The sequence below is a fragment of the Oncorhynchus kisutch genome, linkage group LG4, assembly GCF_002021735.2.
Source record: "Oncorhynchus kisutch isolate 150728-3 linkage group LG4, Okis_V2, whole genome shotgun sequence".
Lineage (NCBI taxonomy): Eukaryota > Metazoa > Chordata > Actinopteri > Salmoniformes > Salmonidae > Oncorhynchus > Oncorhynchus kisutch.
In genome coordinates this window covers 50,005,765-50,029,297 of record NC_034177.2, presented here as the reverse complement: position 1 = coordinate 50,029,297, position 23,533 = coordinate 50,005,765, and the positions used below count along the sequence as shown (strand labels likewise).

Here is a 23,533-nt window from a genome sequence, read left to right as displayed (position 1 = left end):
TTGAAGTTTACTATTGAAAAAAGATTATTCTGTGTTTTTGTCCTGGTGAACGTTAGAAACATGGGGTATTATTTATATTCAATCTCTGACGTTGATGTTTTATAGAGATACAGCTTAGATATAACCTGATTCATCTTCCCAACTAGCTAATTATTAGAATGCGGTGCGCTAGATTAGGGTTGGAGGGAAAACCTACAGGACAGGAGCTTTCCGGGAACAGGGTTGGAGAGGCCTGGCTTACATGAATGAATGTTCACTCTTGAACGGTTGTAACAACAGTTTGTATTTGCTCAGAGAGGGCGTCCGTCTGTAGGTTGGAAAGAGTCAAGTCACCAGCTCTGTCATTCAGCCTGTGGTCATGGGTAGCAATCGGATCATACAGTATCTGATGATGCAGTGTGGCCTAGTGGCCTGTAGAGTGGCATATTGGCCAACAGAAGGTTTTGAACATCATTTAATGATAGAACATAAAACAGTAGGTGGCAGTGAAAGCATATACTAAGATCTAGGCTCTATCTGTGATGTGTGGTACTTATACAGGCTACACGTATAAGGTCATTACTTCACATTTACCCCCTAATTCAACCAATTTTTCCATACGAGAACCATGTGTTCCTAAGCGCACAGCATGATGTGTTTGAACCAAGGTCTGCTGTTAAGATGAAGACATACGTCTTGCTCTCACACTGATGCCTTCCACAGTCTCGTCCCGACACATTGCATCAATCATATCTAGCTTAATTGTGCCTGTTAATATTCAACTTCAATGGAAAGAAATGTGGTCCTTATTCACCTCATTGAGGTGAAAAGTGTATTGGTCCTAGTGGGAAAAAATCTTGTATCGGTTAGTACATTTTAGGAAACATGAAATGGAATATGAATATAAACTCTGCCTTCATCTTGTTTTTGAGAAAAGTATTATGCCTCTCTTTTTTAATGTAATTTATGGACACTACACAACACCTAGATTATGTTAATTCTCTCCCTGGAAAAGAACACAACACTATTTTTGGCCAAGGACTGTAAATAACTGGAACCTGACTCACCAAAGCATTTACTACGGCATATTTGGAACAATATGTTGCTATAATTTACAGAGGCATTGCCAGAATGGGAGGCTATTATACAGTGCATTCGGAAAGTATTCAGACCGCTTGACTTTTTCCACATTTTGTTACGTTACAGTCTTATTCTAAAATGTATGAAATAAAATAAAAAATCTTCATCAATCGACACACAATACCCTATAATGACAAAGAAAAAACTGTTTTTTGTGTGCAAATGTATTAAAAATAAAATCAGAAATACCTTATTTACAGAAGTATTCAGACCCTTTGCTATGAGACTCGAAATTGATCTCAGGTGCATCGTGTTTCCATTGATTATCCTTGAGATCAAACTTGATTGGAGTACACCTGTGGTAAATTCAATTGGTTGGGAATGATTTGGAAAGGCACACACCTGTCTATATAAGGTCCCACAGTTGACAGTGCATGTCAGAGCAAAAATCAAGCCATGAGAACAAAGGAATTGTCCGTAGAGCTCCGAGACAGGATTGTTTCGAGGCACAGATCTGAGGAAGGGTACCAAAAAATTTCTGTAGCATTAAAGGTCCCCAAGAGACCTAAAAGGTCCCCACTATGGCCTCCATCATTCTTAAATGGAAAAAGTTTGTAAATACCAAGACTCTTCCTAGAGCTGGACACCTGGCTAAACTGAGCAATAGGGGGAGAAGGGCGTTTGTTAGGGAGATTAACGAGAACCCAGTGGTCACTCTGATAAACCTCCAGAGTTCCTCTGTGGAGATGGGAGAACCTTCCAGAAGGACAATCATCTCTGCAGCACTCCAGCAATCAGGCCTTTATGGTAGAGTGGACAGACAGAAGCCACTCCTCAGTAAAATGCACATGACAGCATGCTTGGAGTTTGCAAAAAGGCACCTAAAGACTCTCAGAGCATGAGAAGCAAGATTTTCTGATGAAACCAAGATTGAACTCTTGGGCCTGAATGCCAAGCGTCACATCTGGAGGAATCCTGGCACCATCCCTACGGTGAAGCATGGTGGTGGCAGCATCATGCTGTGGGGATGTTTTTCAGTGGCAGGGACTGGGATACTAGTCAGGATCGAGGCATAGATGAACGGAGCAAAGTACAGAGAGATCCTTGATGAAAACCTGAGCACTCAGGACCTCACACTGGGGAGAAGGTTTACCTTCCAACAGGACAACAACCCTAAGCACACAGCCAACACAATGAGGGGGGGCTTAGGGACAAGTCTCTGAATGTCCTTGAGTGGCCCAGTCAGAGCCTGGACCTGAACCCAATCGAACATCTCTGAAAATAGCTGTGCAGCGACACTCCCTATCCAGACTGACAGAGCTTTAGATGATTTGCAGAGAAGAATGGGAGAATCTCCACAAATACAGGTGTGCCAAGCTTGTAGCGTCATATCCAAGATGACTTAAGGCTGTAGTAATCGCTGCCAAAGGTGCTTCAACAAAGTACTGAGTAAAGGGTCTGAATACTTATTATGTAAATGTGATATTTCCAGTTTTGTTTTTTGTAAACTTGCAAACATTTCTAAAAACCTGTTTTTGCTTTGTCATTATGGGGTATTGTGTTTAGATTGATGAGGGGAAATACAATATTTAATACGTTTTAGAATAAGGCTGTAACTTATTAACAAAATGAGGGAAAAGTAAAGGGGTCTGAATACTTTCCGAATGCACTGTATATAATTTGGATGTATGTATTTTTAGATATAGGCCTATTGTAAATGTGTATTTTATCGTTGTGTCACCTGAATACTTTCCGAATGCATTGCATATGATGATCAGTCGGTATTAGGGCATAATTAAGTAATAAGGCCCGAGGGGGTGTGGTATATGGCCAATATACCACAGCTAAGGACTGTTCTTATGCACATGACATGTGGAGTTGTTGGGTCTTATTGCTATTATAAACTGGTTACAAACGTAATTAGTACAGTAGAAATAAATATTTTGTCATACCCATGGTATACGATCTGATATACAGTACCACGGCTTTCAGCCAATCACAATTCAGGGCTCGAACCAACCAGATTATAATATTGCTTTTGGCTTTAATCCAATGTTGAAAGTAGTGCATTGCATGCCAGTTGTTATGAGCTTGGTATGGGTATTTTAATTGCAAGTTCCTGTACATGCCTGGTACGTTAACTAGGCTACTTTATATCCCTATAGTTACCTTGTGAATATGAACTGTTTTCTACATCCTATCAATTTCAGTGCTTCACAATCTCCCAGCAAGGAGTCATGTTTCACCCATCATTCAGTCTGCAAGAGTTGAAATTAATATTTCTTTCAAGGTCTTTTCCACTGTAATTTCAGAAAAAGCCTGTGAGGTAAATGTAAGTATTTCTTGGGAGGAGAGGGACTTAATGTGATTTTCTACTTTACCAGTTTTCCATTCTACCCTGCTGCAGTTGAGAGCTAGTCTAAGACCCGGTACAAATCTGTATTCTCTGGACCCAAACAAACAGGATTAGAACAGAAAATGCCCAACAGGATATGTGGTGCCATGTTAAAACACAATCAGATTCAGTCAGTGTAAACAGAGGAGGCTTACCCTAAGAACTCATCTGTGGAATGGGGCGGCAGGTAGCCTAGCGGTTAAGAGCATTGGGCCAGCAACCAAAAAGTCTCTCGTTCGAATCCCTGAGCATGCAAGGTGAAAAAAATCTACTGTTATGCCCATGAGCAAGGCAGTTAAACTCCAACAACCACTGCTCCTCGGGCGCCGATGACGGAGGGGTTGGGTTAAATGCGGAAGACACATTTTGGTTGAATGCATTCAGTTGTGCAACTGACTAGGTATAGTGATATCAATGATATCGTTTCAGTCATAGAAAGGCCTGGACTATACATTAGGCTCGATTATTTACAGTGGTTGCCATTATAATGCACACCAGATAGAATAGGCCTTGTTGTTAATTTTAAATTTTTTAATTATCGGATAAAATTGTGAACACTAACCATGACAGGCATGAAATGAATCTTATTGGCCAATTATAGTGTTCACTGCAGCTCAAGGACTCCATGGAATGTGAAGTTTGGAGATGTCCATGTACATTTGATATTCTTCTACAGTATGAGTACGATACCCATTTGAAAATCAGTTGTCAATTATTGACAAAGCAACTTGAGTCAGTCATTCTCACGATTGACAGTCACATACTGTATCGCCAGTAGAAACCACCACAACACAACCTGCACATCAGAAAAGCCAACATCACAGTGCTTGTTTGTCATAACTTCTCACCAAAGTTGCTCGTGAAGGGTATCGGCTAGAATTCCATCTGTTACGAGTTATTAATAGGACCAAATGAAGTTTTATTGACTTTTTGTCCCTGTTTCTCCTGTCCTGTTTGTTGGTGCAGTCGAGGCTGCTCCATCATGCAGACAGATCCAGTACACATCAGGGGAGGACGGTGATGTGCTGTGTAACTGTGATGGATGGACTGTCACACAGCTGAGCTCTCAGCAACTGTGTGTGTGTGTGTGTGTGTGTGTGTGTGTGTGTGTGTGTGTGTGTGTGTGTGTGTGTGTGTGTGTGTGTGTGTGTGTGTGTGTGTGTGTGTGTGTGTGTGTGTGTGTGTGTGTGTGTGTGTGTGTGTGTGTGTGTATACAGTGGGGAGAACAAGTATTTGATACACTGCCGATTTTGCAGGTTTTCCTACTTACAAAGCATGTGGAGGTCTGTAATTTTTATCATAGGTACACTTCAACTGTGAGAGACGAAATCTAAAACAAAAATCCAGAAAATCACATTGTATGGTTTTTAAGTAATTAATTTGTATTTTATTGCATGACATAAGTATTTGATCACCTACCAACCAGTAAGAATTCCGGCTCTCACAGACCTGTTAGTTTTTCTTTAAGAAGCCCTCCTGTTCTCCACTCATTACCTGTATTAACTGCACCTGTTTGAACTTGTTACCTGTATAAAATACACCTGTCCACACAGCTGTGTAAGGACATCAGGGATAAAATTGTGGACATGCACAAGGCTGGGATGGGCTACAGGACAATAGGCAAGCAGCTTAGTGAGAAGGCAACAACTGTTGGCGCAATTATTAGAAAATGGAAGAAGGTCAAGATGACGGTCAATCACCCTCGGTCTGGGGCTCCATGCAAGATCTCACCCCGTGGGGCATCAATGATCATGAGGAAGGTGAGGGATCAGCCCAGAACGACACGGAATGACCTGGTCAATGACCTGAAGAGAGCTGGGACCACAGTCTCAAAGAAAACCATTAGTAACACACTACGCCGTCATGGATTAAAATCCTGCAGCGCACGCAAGGTCCCCCTGCTCAAGCCAGCGCATGTTCAGGCCTGTCTGAAGTTTGCCAATGACCATCTGGATGATCCAGAGGAGGAATGGGAGGAGGTCATGTGGTCTGATGAGACAGAAATAGAGCCTTTTGGTCTAAACTCCACTCGCTGTGTTTGGAGGAAGAAGAAGGATGAGTACAACCCCAAGAACACCATCCCAACCATGAAGCATGGAGGTGGAAACATCCTTCTTTGGGCCATGTATCGTGAGATCTTGTCCAACAATCTCCTTCCCTCAGTAAGAGCATTGAAGATGGGTTGTGGCTGGGTCTTCCTGCATGACAATGACCCGAAACACACAGCCAGGGCAACTAAGGAGTGGCTCCGTAAGAAGCATCTCAAGGTCCTGGAGTTGCCAGTCTCCAGACCTGAACCCAATTGAAAATCTTTGGAGGGAGCTGAAAGTCCGTATTGCCCAGCGACAGCCCCGAAACCTGAAGGATCTGGAGAAGGTCAGTATGGCGGAGTGGGCCAAAATCCCTGCTGCAGTGTGTGCAAACCTGGTCAAGAACTACAGGAAACGTATGATCTCTGTAATTGCAAAGGTTTCTGTACCAAATATTAAGTTCTGCTTTTCTGATGTATCAAATACTTATGTCATGCAATAAAATGCAAATTAATTACTTAAAAATCATACAATGTGATTTTTGGATTTTTGTTTTAGATTCCGTCTCTCACAGTTGAAGTGTACCTGTGATAAAAATTACAGACTTCTACATGCTTTGTAAGTAGGATAACCTGCAAAATCGGCAGTGTATCAAATACTTGTTCTCCCCACTGTATATATATATTTATATATATATATATATATATATATATATATACACACTACTCCCCCCCCAAAGTCCTATCCCAACAGCCTGTCCACCTGTGTCTCTGCTTCGCTTCTGATTAGTAGAACACCTCCAAGCTCCAGCCTTCTGTATGACTCACTCCCAGGCATCACAGATTCACAGCCTTGATCTTATCCCAGTAATACTGGAGCACTGGCATAGGCAATATTCATAGACACACTCACGTGGCACTGAAAGGTTATACCGTGACAATCGGGTTGCTTTAAATAAGGGTTTGATGCTTGCTGTGATTATCATCAGTATTTTTTTAAATTATAGAGCCATTAACATTTTCATAATAATATAATCAAGCAGACGTTGATCACTTTGTCTTGTAATGGAGGGGCTATGGGTTATGTTGCTGTTGCTCATACTTTACATCCTTTATGCTGCTGTGAGTGTATCCATATCCAACACAGTGAAGTGTGTGTGTGTGTGCACGCACGTATCCATCTCTAACACAGGAAGAGTCAGGGGGAAGACTAAACCTTTCTGTGTTTAATGAGCAGGAAACACACACACACACACACTCAAAGCAAACATAGTGCTCACCGATAGATTATTTCTAGTTCCTAAGGCTATGCTCCATAGATAGACCCTGTCTGTTATTGTCAAATCCTGTGATTGTGTGAAAGTTCTGTGTGGATGCCATCTGGAACTGTCTCCATCCACATTATGTCTGTATCCAAAATGGCACCCATATTCCCTACACTGGACTGTATATAGCCATAGGGTTCTGGTCAAATGTAGTGCACGACATAGGGAATAGGGGGTCAGTTCAGACTCAGCCTGTGTCTTCCTGCTTCCAGGAAAACCTCACTTCCAATTTGTGTCACCTCTATGTGTTGTCAGCTCATTGGAAATGGTTATCTGGCCATAAAATGCACTGTCATTCTGAAGTGCCATACTGTTGGGTGAGGAGAAAGCTTCTCAGTCCATCACTCACGATCGACATCTCTCGTCTGACTGCTAGTTGGATTTACCGACTGGCCTGAGTAGTGTTGCACTGTAGACCTGTACCACGGTAATATCAAGGTGCCAAAATGTCATGATACTTATGATACCAACATTTTAGAGTACCGTAGTACCGTTTCAAATGATACTACCAACCTTTTCAGCTGATCTAATGAACCTGCTTGCGACCTGTTAAATTGTTTTAATTAAGTCCGTTTTGTTTATAAATTCAGTTGAATTTCAGCAACAGCCACTAGTGTCTTGTTCGGGTAGGTCCAATAATATCCACAGCTGTAATCAGCCAGCTGCATCCCTACCAGCCCTCAAAGCTAATTTATGCGTGATCCGAAAATCTGGTTGTAATGCTCCGTATTTTCTATTTGATTTCTTTAACAAGTCAGTTAAGAAATGAATCTTAGTTACAATGACGGCTTACCACGACCAAACCCGGACGACGCTGGGCCAATCGCCCTATGGGACTCCCAATCACGGATGGATGTGATACAGCCTGGATTCAAACCAGGGATTGTAGTGACTCCTCTTGCACTGAGATGCAGTGCCTTAGACCGCTGCGCCACTCGGGAGTCCAAACTCGAGAGGGTGTGACGCAATTGCGGAGCTTCTGGTGGCATGCCAAATTGAGCTCTGTTCCTCATTGCTGTGCGCCTCCCAAATGTTGTAAAAATTCAGAGTGCTCCGTATAGCTCCCCATTGACAAGATAGGTTGACAACTTCCTTCACAACAGCTCTACTCAACAGCTCTGAGCTGCTCCGCGAAGCGCAATAAGTATGAATGCCCAACTTCTGCAGAGGCCATATCACTCACTGTAAATCCTGCACGGCCAATGCAGAGGTGGGATTGACCATGCAATGCCTTTCACTCGCCTGCTCCTCTCCGTCCGCTCTTCACGGGCAGCTATTCCTCCGGTCAGTTTAAAACATATCTAATTTAGCAGTGATGGCGAGTGGGGATGTAGATTTAGATTTGTACAGTTGTTACATTCGAGCAGCGCGCAAAGTGAGCCATGTTGATGCATTGTATAATTTCATCGCCTGTTATAACCAAGAGCACAGACCGGTCAGAGTAGACTTTGCAAGTGCACTCTGAGTGTCAGAGGGAAAATGGCTTGCTTGCAGCTTTACACCAAAGAAAACGTCTGGTCTCTAGCCTAAACTGTTAAAAACAAATATGACCCAAATTACCAGAGATGCTTTTTGTACTTTCTGTCGAGATTCGTGCGCTTTTCATATAATTTCACAAACCATGTCGCAGGCCGTTATTGGTTTGATAACATGACTGAACAACATTGTTTGTTATCTTCAATCTCAGGGCCATCAGACTGTTATAGCCATCACTAGCACAGAGAGGCTGCTGCCTATTTACACAGACTTGAAATCATTGGCCACTTTAATAAATGGAACACTAGTCACTTTAATAATGTCACTTTAATAATATTTACTTATCTTGCATTACTCGTCTCATATGTACAGTTGAAGTCGGAAGTTTACGTACACCTTAGCCAAATACATTTAAACTCAGTTTTTCACAATTCCTGACATTTAATCCCAGTAAAGATTCACTGTTTTAGGTCAGTTAGGATCTCCACTTTATTTTAAGAATGTGAAATGTCAGAATAATGCTAGAGAGAATGATTTATTTCAGTTTTTATTTCTTTCATCACATTCCCAGTGGGTCAGAAGTTTACATACACTCAATTAGTATTTGGTAGCATTGCCTTTAAATTGTTTAACTTGGGTCAAACGTTTTGGGTAGCCTTCCACAAGCTTCCCACAATAAATTGGGAGAATTTTGGCCCATTCCTCCTGACAGAGCTGGTGTAACTGAGTCAGGTTTGTAGGCCTCCTTGCTCGCACACATTTTTTCAGTTCTGTCCAAACATGTTCTATAGGATTGAGGTCATAGCTTTGTGATGGCCACTCCATTACCTTGACTTTGTTGTCCTTAATTCATTTTGCCTCAACTTTGGAAGTATGCTTGGGGTCATTGTCCATTTGGAAGACCCATTTGCGACCAAGCTTTAACTTCCTGACTGATGTCTTGAGATGTTGCTTTCCAGCCTCATGATGCCATCTATTTTGTGAAGTGCACCAGTCCCTCCTGCAGCAAAGCACCCCCACAACATGATGCTGCCACCCCCACAACATGATGCTTCCACCCCCATGCTTCACGGTTGTGGATGGTGTTCTTCGGCTTGCAAGCCTCCCCCTTTTTCCTCCAAACATAACAATGGTCATTATGGCCAAACAGTTCTATTTTTGTTTCATCAGACCAGAGAACATTTCTCCAAAAAGTACGATCTTTGTCCCCATGTGCAGTTGCAGTGTGGCTTTTTTTGGCGGTTTTGGAGCAGTGTTTTCTTCCTTGCTGAGCGGCCTTTCAGGTTATGTCGATGTTGGACTCGTTTTACTGTGGATACAGATACTTTTGTACCTGTTTCCTCCAGCATATTCACAAGGTCCTTTGCTGTTGTTCTGGGATTGATTTGCACTTTTCGCACCAAAGTATGTTCATCTCTAGGAGACAGAAGGCGTCTCCTTCCTGAGCGGTAGGACGGCTGCGTCCCATGGTGTTTATACTTGCGTATAATTGTTTGTACAGATGCGCGTAGTACCTCCAGGCGTTTGGAAATTGCTCCCAAGGATGAACCAGACTGGCTGATTTCTTTTGATTTTCCCATAATGTCTAGCAAAGAGGCACTGAGTTTGAAGGTAGGCCTTGAAATACACCCACAGGTACACCTCCAATTGACTCAAATTATGTAAATTAGCCCATCAAAAGCTTCTAAATCCATGACATCATGTTATGTCATTTTCCAAGCTGTTTAAAGGCACATAAATAATCTGTCTGTAAACAACTGTTGGAAAAATTACTTGTGTCATGCACAAAGTAGATGTCCTAACCGACTTAACAAGAAATGTGTGGAGTGGTTGTAAAACGAGTTTTAATGACTCCAACCTAAGTTTATGTAAACTTCCAACTTCAACTGTATGTACTGTATTCTATACTACTCTACTGTATGTCAAAGCTCAGGGGAAGACCCAGATGCAGACAGTTTCGAAGTAACAAAAGGTTATTCAAAAACGGAGGCAGGCAAACGACAGGTCAAGGGCAGGCAGAGGTCAGTAGTCCAGAGCAGAGTACGAAGGTACAGAACAGCTGGCAGGCTCAGGGTCAGGGCAGGCAGAGGTCAATAATCCAGGCAAGCTAGAAAACAGGAACTCAAGACAGCCAGGAGCACGGGTAAAAACGCTGATAGGCTTGACGAAGCAAACGGACAGACAAACAGAGAACACAGGTGTAAGTATACTGGGGATAATGGGGAAGATGGGCGACACCTGGAGGGGGGGGTGGGGTGGAGACAAGCACAAAGACAGGTGAAACAGATCAGGGTGTGACACTATCTTAGTCTATGCCTCTCTGACATTGCTCGTCCATATATTTATTCTTAATTCCATTGCTTACTTAGATTTGTGTGTATTTGGTATATCTTGTGAAATTGTTAGATATTACTTTCTGCACTGTCGGAACTAGAAGCACAAGCATTTAGCTACACCCGTGTATGTAACCAATACATTTGATTTACCTAGCTAACAACCTGGCAACTTGACAGTAGGCAAATTTGATTCGCACAGGAAGAAAGGAAAAGGTTCTGCTACTCATGAAATGTGCTTCAACGATAGGATTTATATAGGCCTAACTATATCAATAATCTATCTCTTTCTGGTGCTCCTTATACTTTGTTTGGTGCTAAACATTTTTAAATTTGGGAACAGTGTGTGTGTTTGTGGGAGATAGAGAGTGGTGTGTATTTATGAAAGTGAAGGAGACCAAGAGAGTTTGTGAGAAAGGGAAGGAGAATATGTGTGCCCCTTACATTCTGTTTGGTGCCTAAAGTTGGGAGCTGTGTGTGTCTTTTTATTTTTATGAAAATAAAAAATATATATTAACCCCCCCAACAAATATCTTTGTTTTGTTACAGCTTTTCTGCTACATATACATATATTTTACATACACATTTGACATGTTTGTAGGAGATCGAGAGTGTTGGGTGGGTGGGTCGGTGTGTGTGTTTATGAGAGTGAAGGAGACAGAGATTTTGTGAGAAAGGGAAGGAGAGTGTATGTCTATTAACTGAAGGTTTCATGCAGTGTTTTCCCATTACTGACACAATGACATGCAGATCATTTTGCATGTACATTTCTTCCTCCTATTCCTCCAGCCAAATCACAGGTAGGCCTTTGCAAATATGAGCAAATCAGCCATTCTTTGCAGTATTCTTTTATACACTGAACAGTGTGAAGTTAAATTAAATGTGTTGTAATGAGTAGAAGTGTGAATTTCTGTGACAGGTTTTTCGGCGAATGTTTAGAAAATGTGAACAAGCATCTGGGGGATGGGCCGAACAGGATGCTAGGCCACTGATTTCTTTCCACCGTTGTATTGCGATACAACTCGGTATCGTGTCGCGACACTTGGCCTGGTATCATATCTTTTGTAAAATGTTGGTATCGTGCGACAACACTATATCAGAGCTTAGGGAGGAGGACCCAAAGCATGCATGCACGCACACGCACTCTGTGGTTACATCTGCCCTACATTATAACAATATCACTCGTCTCCTCCATTCAAGTATGGAACACACCATGACGGGGAACCAGAGGTTTCTGTTTTGCTCAGGTGTTGTGGACAGGGATGGTGAAAGTGCGTAAGCATCTGCCTCGGATTCCAAAGGTTGCAAGTTTGAATCCAGTGATAGAAAGTTGTTTTTGAGATTGATGTTTTAAGCCTATCCCAAACCTTGACCCTTAACCTTAAAGGTTAAGGGCCTTAATGCCTACACTTAACCTTAAACACTTTGAAATTTGACATTTGCAACAACTTCGCCATTTATTTTGATTTTTTTACTAATTCTAATTCTGACATGAGACTGCGAGAGCGAGTTGAGTTTTATCCCCGGGGAAGGAACAAATAGAACACAACCGCATCATGGTTTATCATTATGAAAATCCCCCTCCCCCTTGAGGGCGCTGCAGGGGTGCGTGACACGCCACTGCTTATACGTTAACTATCTAAGATGTGCCAAATAAATGATGTCCAGTTCAGGGCTCCAGTTATGCATTTGGTTTGCTAACTTGCTAGATGGTAAGATCAAGCTTCTTTCTTATTTTTTTTTACAGCAGAGACAATCAATCCCCTCCCTGGATCAAGATCCCTGTTGCCTAAATAGTTTTGTGCATCGATATAAATAGCGCCTTTTGTGTGCACTTCCAGTAATACCATATATCCCGGTATGACGGTATGAATATCTGGATACCCCTCAACCCTTATTTGTATCCCATTTGACTGCAAAAGAGGTATTTCTTTAATGGTTTTTCATATCTCTGTTTTGCTGTTAACTCATTCCTCCCCCGGGAGTCTTGTCAGATGCTACATGCTTTTAGGAGCAAGCGAGACATTTTAAGAAAATGATGAAAACAACATTTGCTGTCTCTTGGAGAGAGAGAGGGAGAGAGGATGGAAATGTCTACTTGTCAAATATGAACAATTTAGATTAAAGGCTCAGTGCAGTCAAAATTCAGTTTTTCCGGTGATTTATTGTACAACAGCTGATGATACTAACACTATAAAAGTGTGAAAACATTTGATCAGTGTTATTTCCAGTTGTTGGTTGAAAATACAATCTACACAGGACCTTCTTATCATCAAGTTTGCGTGGGCGGTAGTTTTCGGCCTTCCATGGTGAAATCACCATGCGGCAAATTGGTTAATAGACCAATAAGAAAGAGTTCCAAACCTCTCTGCCAAACAGCTTGTTTCAGTTTTCCCCTCCCCACTCAGAACACTCCTAGACAGTCCAAGCAAAATGATTGCCTGAGAAATCGTTTTTTTGCCCCCCCCCCCCCCCCCCCCCCAAAAAAGCAACGTTTTCCCATTATAATGGAAACAGTACTTAATTGTTACAGAGAAAGGATTTGATATTAATATAAAAACTTCTGCATTGGGCCTTTAAGAAAAGCAAGCTGTTTGTGTTGAAGTTTGTGTTGTGAATGTTTCACGTCCAATTATATTCCACACTGAGTTATTCTCTTATCAGCTCCTTTTTGTCAGAAGGCGTATATTCAGAATGTGGTGGGGCTGACAGGTTGTGAGAAGAACTCTCCTTCCTCACTGGCTGCTGTGTTCAAGTGACTGGCAGACGCTCTGTAGCTCACTTTCTGCACGAACAATGAAATTCAGCAAGGCGCCAAGCCTGCCATCTGCACAGGCAAATTATGACACTTCATTACTTTATTGGCCCATCTCTCTTTCCTCTCTCTCTCTCTCTCTCTCTCTCTTTGTCTTTTTCATTTTCGTTCCTGTTTTTTCTGTCTCCCCCTCTCTCTCTTCTGTCTCTTTCTCTCTACCCCTATCTCTCCCTGACACTTATCGTATATATAGCCTACCTTTTGTGGTGTAAGGAATCAGGGCGCGCACGATAAAGGATCAAGTCTGAAAGAGAAGGGGTTAATCTAGCCACATTTCGAGCTAATATTCCCCTCTGTTTCTGCTCTACCACCATGTCTACGAGCAGCTGTGAGTGTCCTATGTGTTGGGTGGAGAAATAGCCTAAACTGTCAAGTACCCACAATGGTGGGAAAGGAGGACAAGAGGCCAGTGTCACTTAGCCTGTGTTTTTATGTGGAGGTGGAGGTCAGCAGAGAGAAATGAGGAGTGTGCTTTTAGCCAAGCTCCTCTGTCTGGTCCTAAAACTGGCTCAGCTACTCACATTTCTAGTCTGCCCCAGGTGCCTGGATATCAAATAAATAAATCAATGGTTTCAGAGGAAAATGTTTGGCCCTCTTTGGTTTTCAGGACCACAAGGGGATGCTAGCCGTCAGAGATGGTACAAACATTACCATCAACCAACCGGTTAGAAGTTATGGCCAGATCACAAGGACAACCTTGTAGGCGAGATAGCCTTGGCTGAGATGAGAGCAGAGTACTGCTTTCACTTTGGTCCTCTTTTTGCTTCCAGGGACACAAGGGATTGGTCAGGGAGACATGCTACAAACATGATAATCTACCAGCCTGTCTAAACACCTTCACTTTTCAACACTGCCTGTATCTGCTGTTCTGCCATATGGCTGTATTACAAGTAGATACAGTAGGTTAGAGAACCTTGGCTCAGATGAGAGCATAGCTTACACTGTCGGCTTCCATATCTCCAAGCCAGCACCACATGCCTTTGTGTGTGGAATTATTGAAAATGATCTTGACCTGTAACCTCTGACCTCTCACCTTTCCATTGAAACCTCCAGGTGTAACTGCATGCACTATGCAGTTTAGTGCACATCGTGATCATAGACAAGAAACATAATATTGTACATGGAAATGGAAATGGAAACGCCGTCTTAATATGTCGACTAGTTTATATTTTTGCATTTGTTGAAAACATTTCATTTGGCTTCATTTTCATTCAACTAGACTGGATGTCGATCGGTAGTACTTTACTTTTTTATATATATATATTTGCATTTTAGTCATTTAGCAGACACTCTTATCCTGTGACTTAGGGGTTAAGTACCTTGCTCAAGGGCACATCGACAGATTGTTCACCTAGTTGACTCTGGGATTCAAAGCAGCGACCTTTTAGTTACTGTCCCAATGCTCTTAACCACTTAGGCTACCTGACGCCTTTTTCTTGCTCTTAATAAATGAGCCCATTTAACGAGCTACACAACATGACCAAACATATGTGGACACCTGCTCGTTGAACATCTCATTTCAAAATCAAGTCGGTATTCCAATTCATTCCAAAAGAGTTCGATAGGGTTGAGGTCAGGGCTCTGTGCAGGCCAGTCAAGTTCTTCCACACCGATCTCGACAAACCATTTCTCTATGGACCTCGCTTTGTGAACAGGGGCATTGTCATGCTGAAACAGAAAAGGGTCTTCCCCGAACTGCTGCCACAAAGTTGGAAGCACAGAATCGTCTAGAATGTCATTGTATGTTGTAGCGTTAAGATTTCCCTTTACTGGAACTAAGGGACCTAGCCCAAACCATGAAAAACAGCCCCAGACCATTATTCCTCCTCTACCGAACTTTACATTTGGCACTATGCATTGGGGCAGATGGCATCCGCCAAACCCAAATTCGTCCGTCGGACTGCCAGATGGTGAAGCGTGATTCATCACTCCAGAGAACTAGCTTCCTCTGCTCCAGTGTCTAGCAGTTGCGAGCTTTACACCACTCCAGCTGACGCTTGGCATTGTGCATGGTAAACTTAGGCTTGTGTGCGGCTGCTCGGCCATGAAAACAAATTTCATGAAGCTCCCGACGAACAGTTCTTGTGCTGACGTTGCTTCCAGAGATGGTTTGGAACTCGGTAGTGAGTGTTGCAACCGAGGACAGACGATTTTTTGGCGGTACACACTTCAGCTCTTGACGGTCTCGTTCTGTGAGCTTGTGTGGCCTATCACTTCGGGGCTGAGCCGTTGTTGCTCCTAGACGTTTCACTTCACAATAACAACACTTACAGTTGACTGGGGAAGCTCTGGCAGGGCAGAAATGTAAAAAACGGACTTTTTGGAAAGGTTGCATCGTACAACGGTGCCAAGTTGAAAGTCATTGAACTCCTCAGTAAGGCCATTTTACTGCCAGTGTTTGTCTATGGAGATTGCATGGCGGTGGGCTCAATTTTAAACACCTGTCAGCAACAGGTGTGGCTGAAACAGCTGAATCCACTCATTTAAAGGGGTGTCCACCAGTGGAGGCTGCCGAAGGGAGGACGTCTCAGAATAATGGCCAGAATGGAGTGAATGGAATGGTATCAGACACGTTTTTGTTTTGTTTTCATGTGTTTGATACCATTCCATTTACTCCATTCCAGCCATTACACTCCCATTCCAGCCATTATTATGAGCTGTCCTCCTCTCATTGGCCTCCACTGGTGTCCACATACTTGTGTGTATATATAGTGTATCTTTTGCTGAAAATGAAATATTGAGTATCTAAATTACCAGGTCAGCTTTCAACTCTGGCTTGATCAAAGGAAACGATCTGCCTACTATTAGATGCTATAGACTGACAGATACACAGATAGTCAACCAGTCTGCTCCTGGTGAGAGAACATGCTGCGGCCTCCTGAACACTGGCAGGCTGGCCCATCAACATATCCTCATCCACTCTGTCAGATCTAATCTTAAATGTCTTATTTTTCCCTCTTTCTCTCTCTCTCTCTGTCTCACTCTCTCACTCTCTGTCTTGGTCTCTGTCTTGCTCTCATTCTTTCTCTCTCTCTCTCTCTCTCTCTCTCTTTCACCACTCATTCTCTCTGTCTCTCTGTCCCCCCCCCCCACTCACTCTGTCTCTCTGTGTGTGTGTTACACACACACATGCACCCTGCTACCCATCCAAATGTAGCCATACATCCCAGAGGTAAGCAGTAATACCCTATCTGGCTGCCGTGGAAACGGTTCGGAGGATGGATGGATGTCTCTGTTAGATCTCCCCGAAGCACAAACACTGACACAAGATTGTGTGTGTGTGTGTGTGTGTGTGTGTGTGTGTGTGTGTGTGTGTGTGTGTGTGTGTGTGTGTGTGTGTGTGTGTGTGTGTGTGTGTGTGTGTGTGTGTGTGTGTGTGTGTGTGTGTGTGTGTGTGTGTGTGTGTGTGTGTGTGTGTGCGTGCGTGCGTGCGTTATGCAGGCTGGAGGAAGGAGCTGAACAACTTAGATTTTCTTCCATAAATCCCAGCAGATGAGGGATTGGGTCCTGTCAGGGCCAGCAGAAATTCAGCCTTATTTCTCATCTTGTCTGTCAGTCAGTGTCAAGACTGGGCTGAGGGGAGAGGCTCAGGGAGGGGAGAGCTGGACTTAGAGCAGGCAGTCTGGGATTTGGGAAGCTGTTCAATGGTTATTTCAATTATTGATGTAGACCAATTGATTCTTGGAGAATTTAACCTACAGTGAGCTCCAAAAGTATTGGGACAGTGACACGGTTTTTGTTGTTTTGGCTCTGTACTCCAGCACTTTGGATTTGAAATGATACAATACAGGTTAAAGTGCAGACTGACAGCTTTAATTTGAGGTGATTTTCATCCATATCGGGTGAACCGTTTAGAAATTACAGCAGTTTTTGTACATAGGGCCCCCCATTTTAGGGGATCATAAGTATTGGTACAAATAAACGTATGTGTATTAAAGTAGTCAAAAGTTTAGTATTTGGTTTCATATTCCTAGCATGAAATTATTACATCAAGCTTGTGACTCTACAAACTTGTTGGATGCATTTGCTGTTTGTTTTTGTTGTGTTTCAAATATATACTTTGGGGGTATGATAACCACTCTTGTTATTTGTAGCGGTGAGAGGTTAGCATGTCTTGGGGATATGATAACCTCTCTTGTTATTTGTAGCGGTGAGAGGTTAGCATGTCTTGGGGGTATGATAACCTCTCTTGTTATTTGTAGCGGTGAGAGGTTAGCATGTCTTGGGGATATGATAACCTCTTGTTATTTGTAGCGGTGAGAGGTTAGCATGTCTTGGGGGTATGATAACCTCTCTTGTTATTTGTAGCGGTGAGAGGTTAGCATGTCTTGGGGGTATGATAACCTCTCTTGTTATTTGTAGCGGTGAGAGGTTAGCATGTCTTGGGGGTATGATAACCTCTCTTGTTATTTGTAGCGGTGAGAGTTTAGCATGTCTTGGGGGTTTGATAACCTCTCTTGTTATTTGTAGCGGTGAGAGGTTAGCATGTCTTGGGGGTATGATAACCTCTCTTGTTATTTGTAGCGGTGAGAGGTTAGCATGGCTTGGGGGTTTGATAACCTCTCTTGTTATTTGTAGCGGTGAGAGGTTAGCATGTCTTGGGGGTATGATAACCTCTCTTGTTATTTGTAGCGGTGAGAGGTTAGCATGGCTTGGGGGTTTGATAACCTCTCTTGTTATTTGTAGCGGTGAGAGGTTAGCATGGCTTGGGGGTATGATATCTGTTTGTCTGTAACTGTTTCACTCATCATTCACTCATCATTCAGGACTCTCCATAATCATGGTAGCATCCACATTCATGTAGGCAGGTTTAGAAATCATATTCTGTTCTTATTTACAATAAAAGTGACTCCAGAATGACACTAGACATTATTTACAATTCATTTCTATTGGGCACAGAATAATCTGAAACACAAGCAAAAACAAACAGCAAATGCATCCTACAAAATGTGTCGAGTCACAAGCTTGATGTAGTCGTTGTGTGCTATGAATATGTGACCAAATACTAAAAGCTGTCATATGTAACTTTTTGGGCAAGGTGACCAAATTCACATAGAAATGTGAGTTACAGAGATGTCATTCGCATTGACAGCAAGTCTAAGAAGCAGTAGATCTGTTCTATATGTGCTATTTCTACGCTTCCCGTTCTTAAGTTTCATTTTTGCATCTTTTACTCTCAGTTTTGTACACCAGCTTCAAACAGCTGAAAATACAATATCTTTGGTTATTGAAAAATATTTCACAGAGGTTTAGATGGTACAATGATTCTCTACTTGCTTGTTTTGTCACATTAACTTAAATTAGTGAACTATTAGAATTTTAGGAACCAGGAAATGGCTATTTCTGCATATTGTACCTTTAATTTTGTACTGCTTTAATACACATACTGTATAAGTGAATTTGTCCCAATACTTTTTGTCCCCTAAAATCTGGGAGCCTATGTGCCACAAGTGCTGTAATTTCTTAACAGTTCACCCGATATGATTGAAAATGCCCTCAAATTAAAGCTGACAGTCTGCATTTTAACCTCATAGTCATTGTATAATTGTAATACCTTTGGAGTACCACTGTCTGTCTTTATCATAACCCAAAATATAAGATTTTTACTATAGCCACATTCCTCAATTATGTACCAAAACAAGTGGCGGGGTCTCTATTTGTTGTTTGAATCACATACTGTAGCTTTAAACCAGGCTTTATGTGGACGAAGAGCCAGGGGAAATGAAATGACACAAAGTCCACAGCCTACCAGTGATATTACAAAAGAAAACAGGATGAATCACACAGTTGATGAATCAATAAGATTCTGTATAGTGGTTGAAGGTTGCTGGTTGACAAGACATTTGATCTACCATGATTACTCTATTGTTTTCCTTTCGAAGGCTAGATTCTAGTTTCAACCATGAAAACAGAGGAATCAAATACAATTACATGAAATTGCATTAGTCACGTGCTTCGTTAACAGGTGTGGACTAACAGGGAAATGCTTAATTACGGGCCCTTCCGAACAATGCAGAGAGAAATAATAGATAAGTTAAACACGTAATAGTAAAATGAGTAATAGATACTCGACGAGTAATGATAACTTCGATATAAACAAGGGGTACCAGTACAGAGTCAATTTGCAGGTGTACGAGGTAATTGAGGTAGATACAGCATGGACATTTAACTGAATTTATTTAGGCTTGCCTTAACCAAGGGGTTTGAGTACTTATTGATTTCAGTTGTTCATTTTTAAGTCATTTTAAGTAAATAAAATTCCAATTTGACATTATGGGGTATTGTGTGTAGGCTTACGACAAATCTCTGTTTAATCCATTTTAAATTCAGGCTGTAACGCAACAAAATGTGGAAAAAGTCGAGGGGTGTGAATACTTTCTGAAGGCACTGAAGGAATCGTTTTACCAGCAAACTGTAGCCTTACAGCAATCTTGGCCTCTAAAGTAGAAGTTGTGTGCTTGGATGGGAAACAGTTTTATCTGACTACTATCTGACTCAGAATATGGTAGTTGTTCGTCAAGCTGTTCGTGGATGCATTATCATTCTGTTTCGTTACAGTAGCCTACAATAATTCACCATAAAGAACATGATTCCTATTGTCTTACTGCAGAACAGGCTTTGTACTACAGTATGTTATATTCTCTCTAATACATAAGAGGCTAGATTTCATGTTTGGTTTCAGTATAACTAGGCATTCTACAGTATATGAGCACTCTGAGAACAATGGTTTATTTCTGGCTTCCATAGAAGAGTGTGCGGTCATACTCATGTCCTTAAAAACATAGGTGCCGGGCTAATAAAGAATACTAGTAAAGAACAAGAAGTGTTAAAGCTCCCACTTTATGGACAAAGTTTAGATCCAAAACGGATCTTCGTCAGGTCAAACAAACCAACTGAGTGCTCTCCTCCTGAAAAATATACACATTTCACCTTACATGACCATTACGCACATGACCCACGGTGGGAGCAAAAACAATTTGTGTATGTCTGATCATTTGATATCATTGAGATGTCTATCTCTAATAATCTGATATCAATGAGATGCGCATATGTAGTAGTTACAGAAAAGAATATACTGCATAATATACTGCAAAATTGAGTAGGAGACCTGGAAGGCAAGACAAATCAGTGACATCAAATTGTATTTGTCACATGCACCGAATACAACAGGTGTAGTAGACCTTATAGTGAAAAGTGTTAAGTAAAAAATAGATAAGTAAATGATAGAAAATAAATATAACAACTAATTAAACAGCAGCAGGAGAATAACAATAGCGAGGTTACCGGTACAGAGTCAATGTGCGGGGGCACCGGTTAGTCGAGGTAATTGAGGTAATATGTACATGTAGGTCGAGTTGAAGTGACTATGCATAGATAATAGACAGAGAATAGCAGCCGCGTAAAAGAGGGTCTGGGTAGCTATTTGATTAGCTGTTCATGAGTCTTATGGCTTGGGGGTAGAAGCTGTTAAGAAGCCTTTTGGACCTAGACTTGGTGCTCTGGCACTGCTTGCCGTGCGGTAGCAGAGAGAGCAGTCTATGACTAGGGTGGCTGGAGTCTTTGACAATTTTTAGGGCCTTCCTCTGACACCGCCTGGTATGGAGGTCCTGGATGGCAGGAAGCTTGGCCCCAGTGATGTACTGGACCGTATGCTCTATCCTCTGTAGTGCCTTACGGTCGGAGGCCAAGCAGTTGCCATACCAGGCAGTGATGCAACCAGTCAGGATGCTCTCGACGGTGCAGCTGTAGAACCTTTTGAGGATCTGAAGAGTCCATGCCAAATCTTTTCAGTCTCCTGAGGGGGAATAGGCTTTGTCGTGCCTTCATCACAACTGTCTTGGTGTGTTTGGACCATGATAGTTTGTTGGTGATGTGGACACCAAGGAACTTGAAGCTCTCAACCTGCTTCACCTCAGACCCGTGGATGAGAATGGGTGTGTGCTCGGTCCTCCTTTTCCTGTGGTCTACAGTAATCTCCTTTGTCTTGATCACGTTGAGGGAGAGGTTGTTGTCCTGGCACCACACAGCCAGCTCTCTGACCTCCTCCCTATAGCCTGTCTCATTGTTGTTGGTGATCAGGCCTACCACTGTTGTCTCATCGGCAAACTTGATGAATGGTGTTGGAGTCGGGCCTGGCCATGCAGTCATGAGTAAACAGGGAGTACAAGAGGGGACTGAGCAGGCACCCCTGAGGGACCCCCGTGTTGAGGATCAGCGTGGTGGATGTGTTGTTACCTACCCTTACCACCTGGGGGCGCCCCGTCAGGAAGTCCAGGATCCAGTTTCAGAGGGCGGTATTCAGTCCCACGGTCCTTAGCTTAGTGATAAGCTTTGAGGGCACTATGGTGTTGAATGCTGAGCTGTAGTCAATGAATAGCATTCTCACATAGGTGTTCCTTTTGTCCAGGTGGGAAAGGGCAGTGTTGAGTGCTGTTGAGTGCCCCAACAGATCTGTGGATCTGTTGGGGCGGTATGCAAATTGGAGTGGGTCTAGGGTTTCTGGGATAATGGTGTTGATGTAAGCTATGACCAGCCTTTCATGGCTACAGACGTGAGTGCTATGGGTCGGTAGTCATTTAGGCAGGTTACCTTGGTGTTCTTGGGCACAGGGACTATGGTGGTCTACTTGAAACATGGTGGAATTACAGACTCACTCAGGGACAGGTTGAAAATATCAGTGAAGACACTTGCCAGTTGGTCAGCGCATGCTCGGAGTACACGTCCTGGTAATCAATCTGGCCCTGCGGCCTTGTGAATGTTGACCTGTTTAAAGGTCTTACTCACATTGGCTACGGAGAGCGTGATCACACAGTCGTCTGGAACAGCTGATGCTCTCATGCATGCTTCAGTGTAATGTAGCTCGTCTGGTAGGCTCGTGTCACTGGGCAGCTCGCGCCGGTGCTTCCCTTTGTAGTCTGTAATAGTTTGCAAGCCCTGCCACATCCAACGAGCGTCGGAGCCAGTGTTTGGAGCCAGTGCTTTGCCTGTTTGATTGTTCGTCAGAGGGCATAGCGGGATTCCTTATATGCTTTCGGGTTAGAGTCCTGCTCCTTGAAAGCAGCAGCTCTACCCTTTAGCTCAGTGCAGATGTTGCCTGTAATCCATGGCTTCTGGTTGGGGTATGTACGTGCGGTCACTGTGGGGACGACGTCATCGATGCACTTATTGATGAAACCAGTGACTGATGTGGTGTACTCCTCCTCAATGCCATCGGAAGAATCCCGGAACATATTCCAGTCTGTGCTAGCAAAACAGTCCTGTAGCTTAGCATCTGCTTCATCTGATCACCTTCTTATTTAGCAAGTCACTGGTGCATCGTGCTTTAGTTTTTGCTTGTTAGCAGTAATCAGGAGGATAGAATTATGGTCAAATTTGAAAAATGGAGGGCTAGGAATAGCTTCGTACGCGTCTCTGTGTGTGGAGTAAATGTGGTCTAGAGTTTTTTTCCCCCTTGCACATTTAACATGCTGGTAGAAATTCGGTAAAACGGATTTGAGTTTCCCTGCATTAAAGTCCCCGGCCACTAGGAGCGTCACCTCTGGATGAGAATCTTCCTATTTGCTTAGAGTCGTATGCAGCTTGTTGAGTGCGGTCTTAGTGCCTGCATCGGTTTGTGGTGGTATATAGGCAGCCACAAAAAATACAGATGAAAACTCTCTTGGTAAATAGTGTGGTCTCCAGCTTATCATGAAGTACAGTGCCTTGTGAAGAATCAACAACAAGTGGGACATGATCATGATTGTGGAACGACATTTATTGGATATTTCAAACTTTTTTAACAAATCAAAAACTGAAAAATTGGGCGTGCAAAATTATTCAGCCCCCTTAAGTTAATACTTTGTAGCGCCACCTTTTGCTGCGATTACAGCTGTAAGTCGCTTGGGGTATGTCTCTATCAGTTTTGCACATCGAGAGACTGACATTTTTTCCCATTCCTCCTTGCAAAACAGCTCGAGCTCAGTGAGGTTGGATGGAGAGCATTTGTGAACAGCAGTTTTCAGTTCTTTCCACAGATTCTCGATTGGATTCAGGTCTGGACTTTGACTTGGCCATTCTAACACCTGGATATGTTTATTTTTGAACCATTCCATTGTAGATTTT

General features: G+C 42.7%; 1 protein-coding gene across 1 annotated transcript in view; it reads left to right on the top strand.

Moving 5' to 3' along the window:
• Positions 1 to 23,533, top strand: part of zgc:101566 (transmembrane protein 263) — a 53,412-nt gene that overhangs the window by 1,146 nt on the left and 28,733 nt on the right. The window lies entirely within an intron of this gene.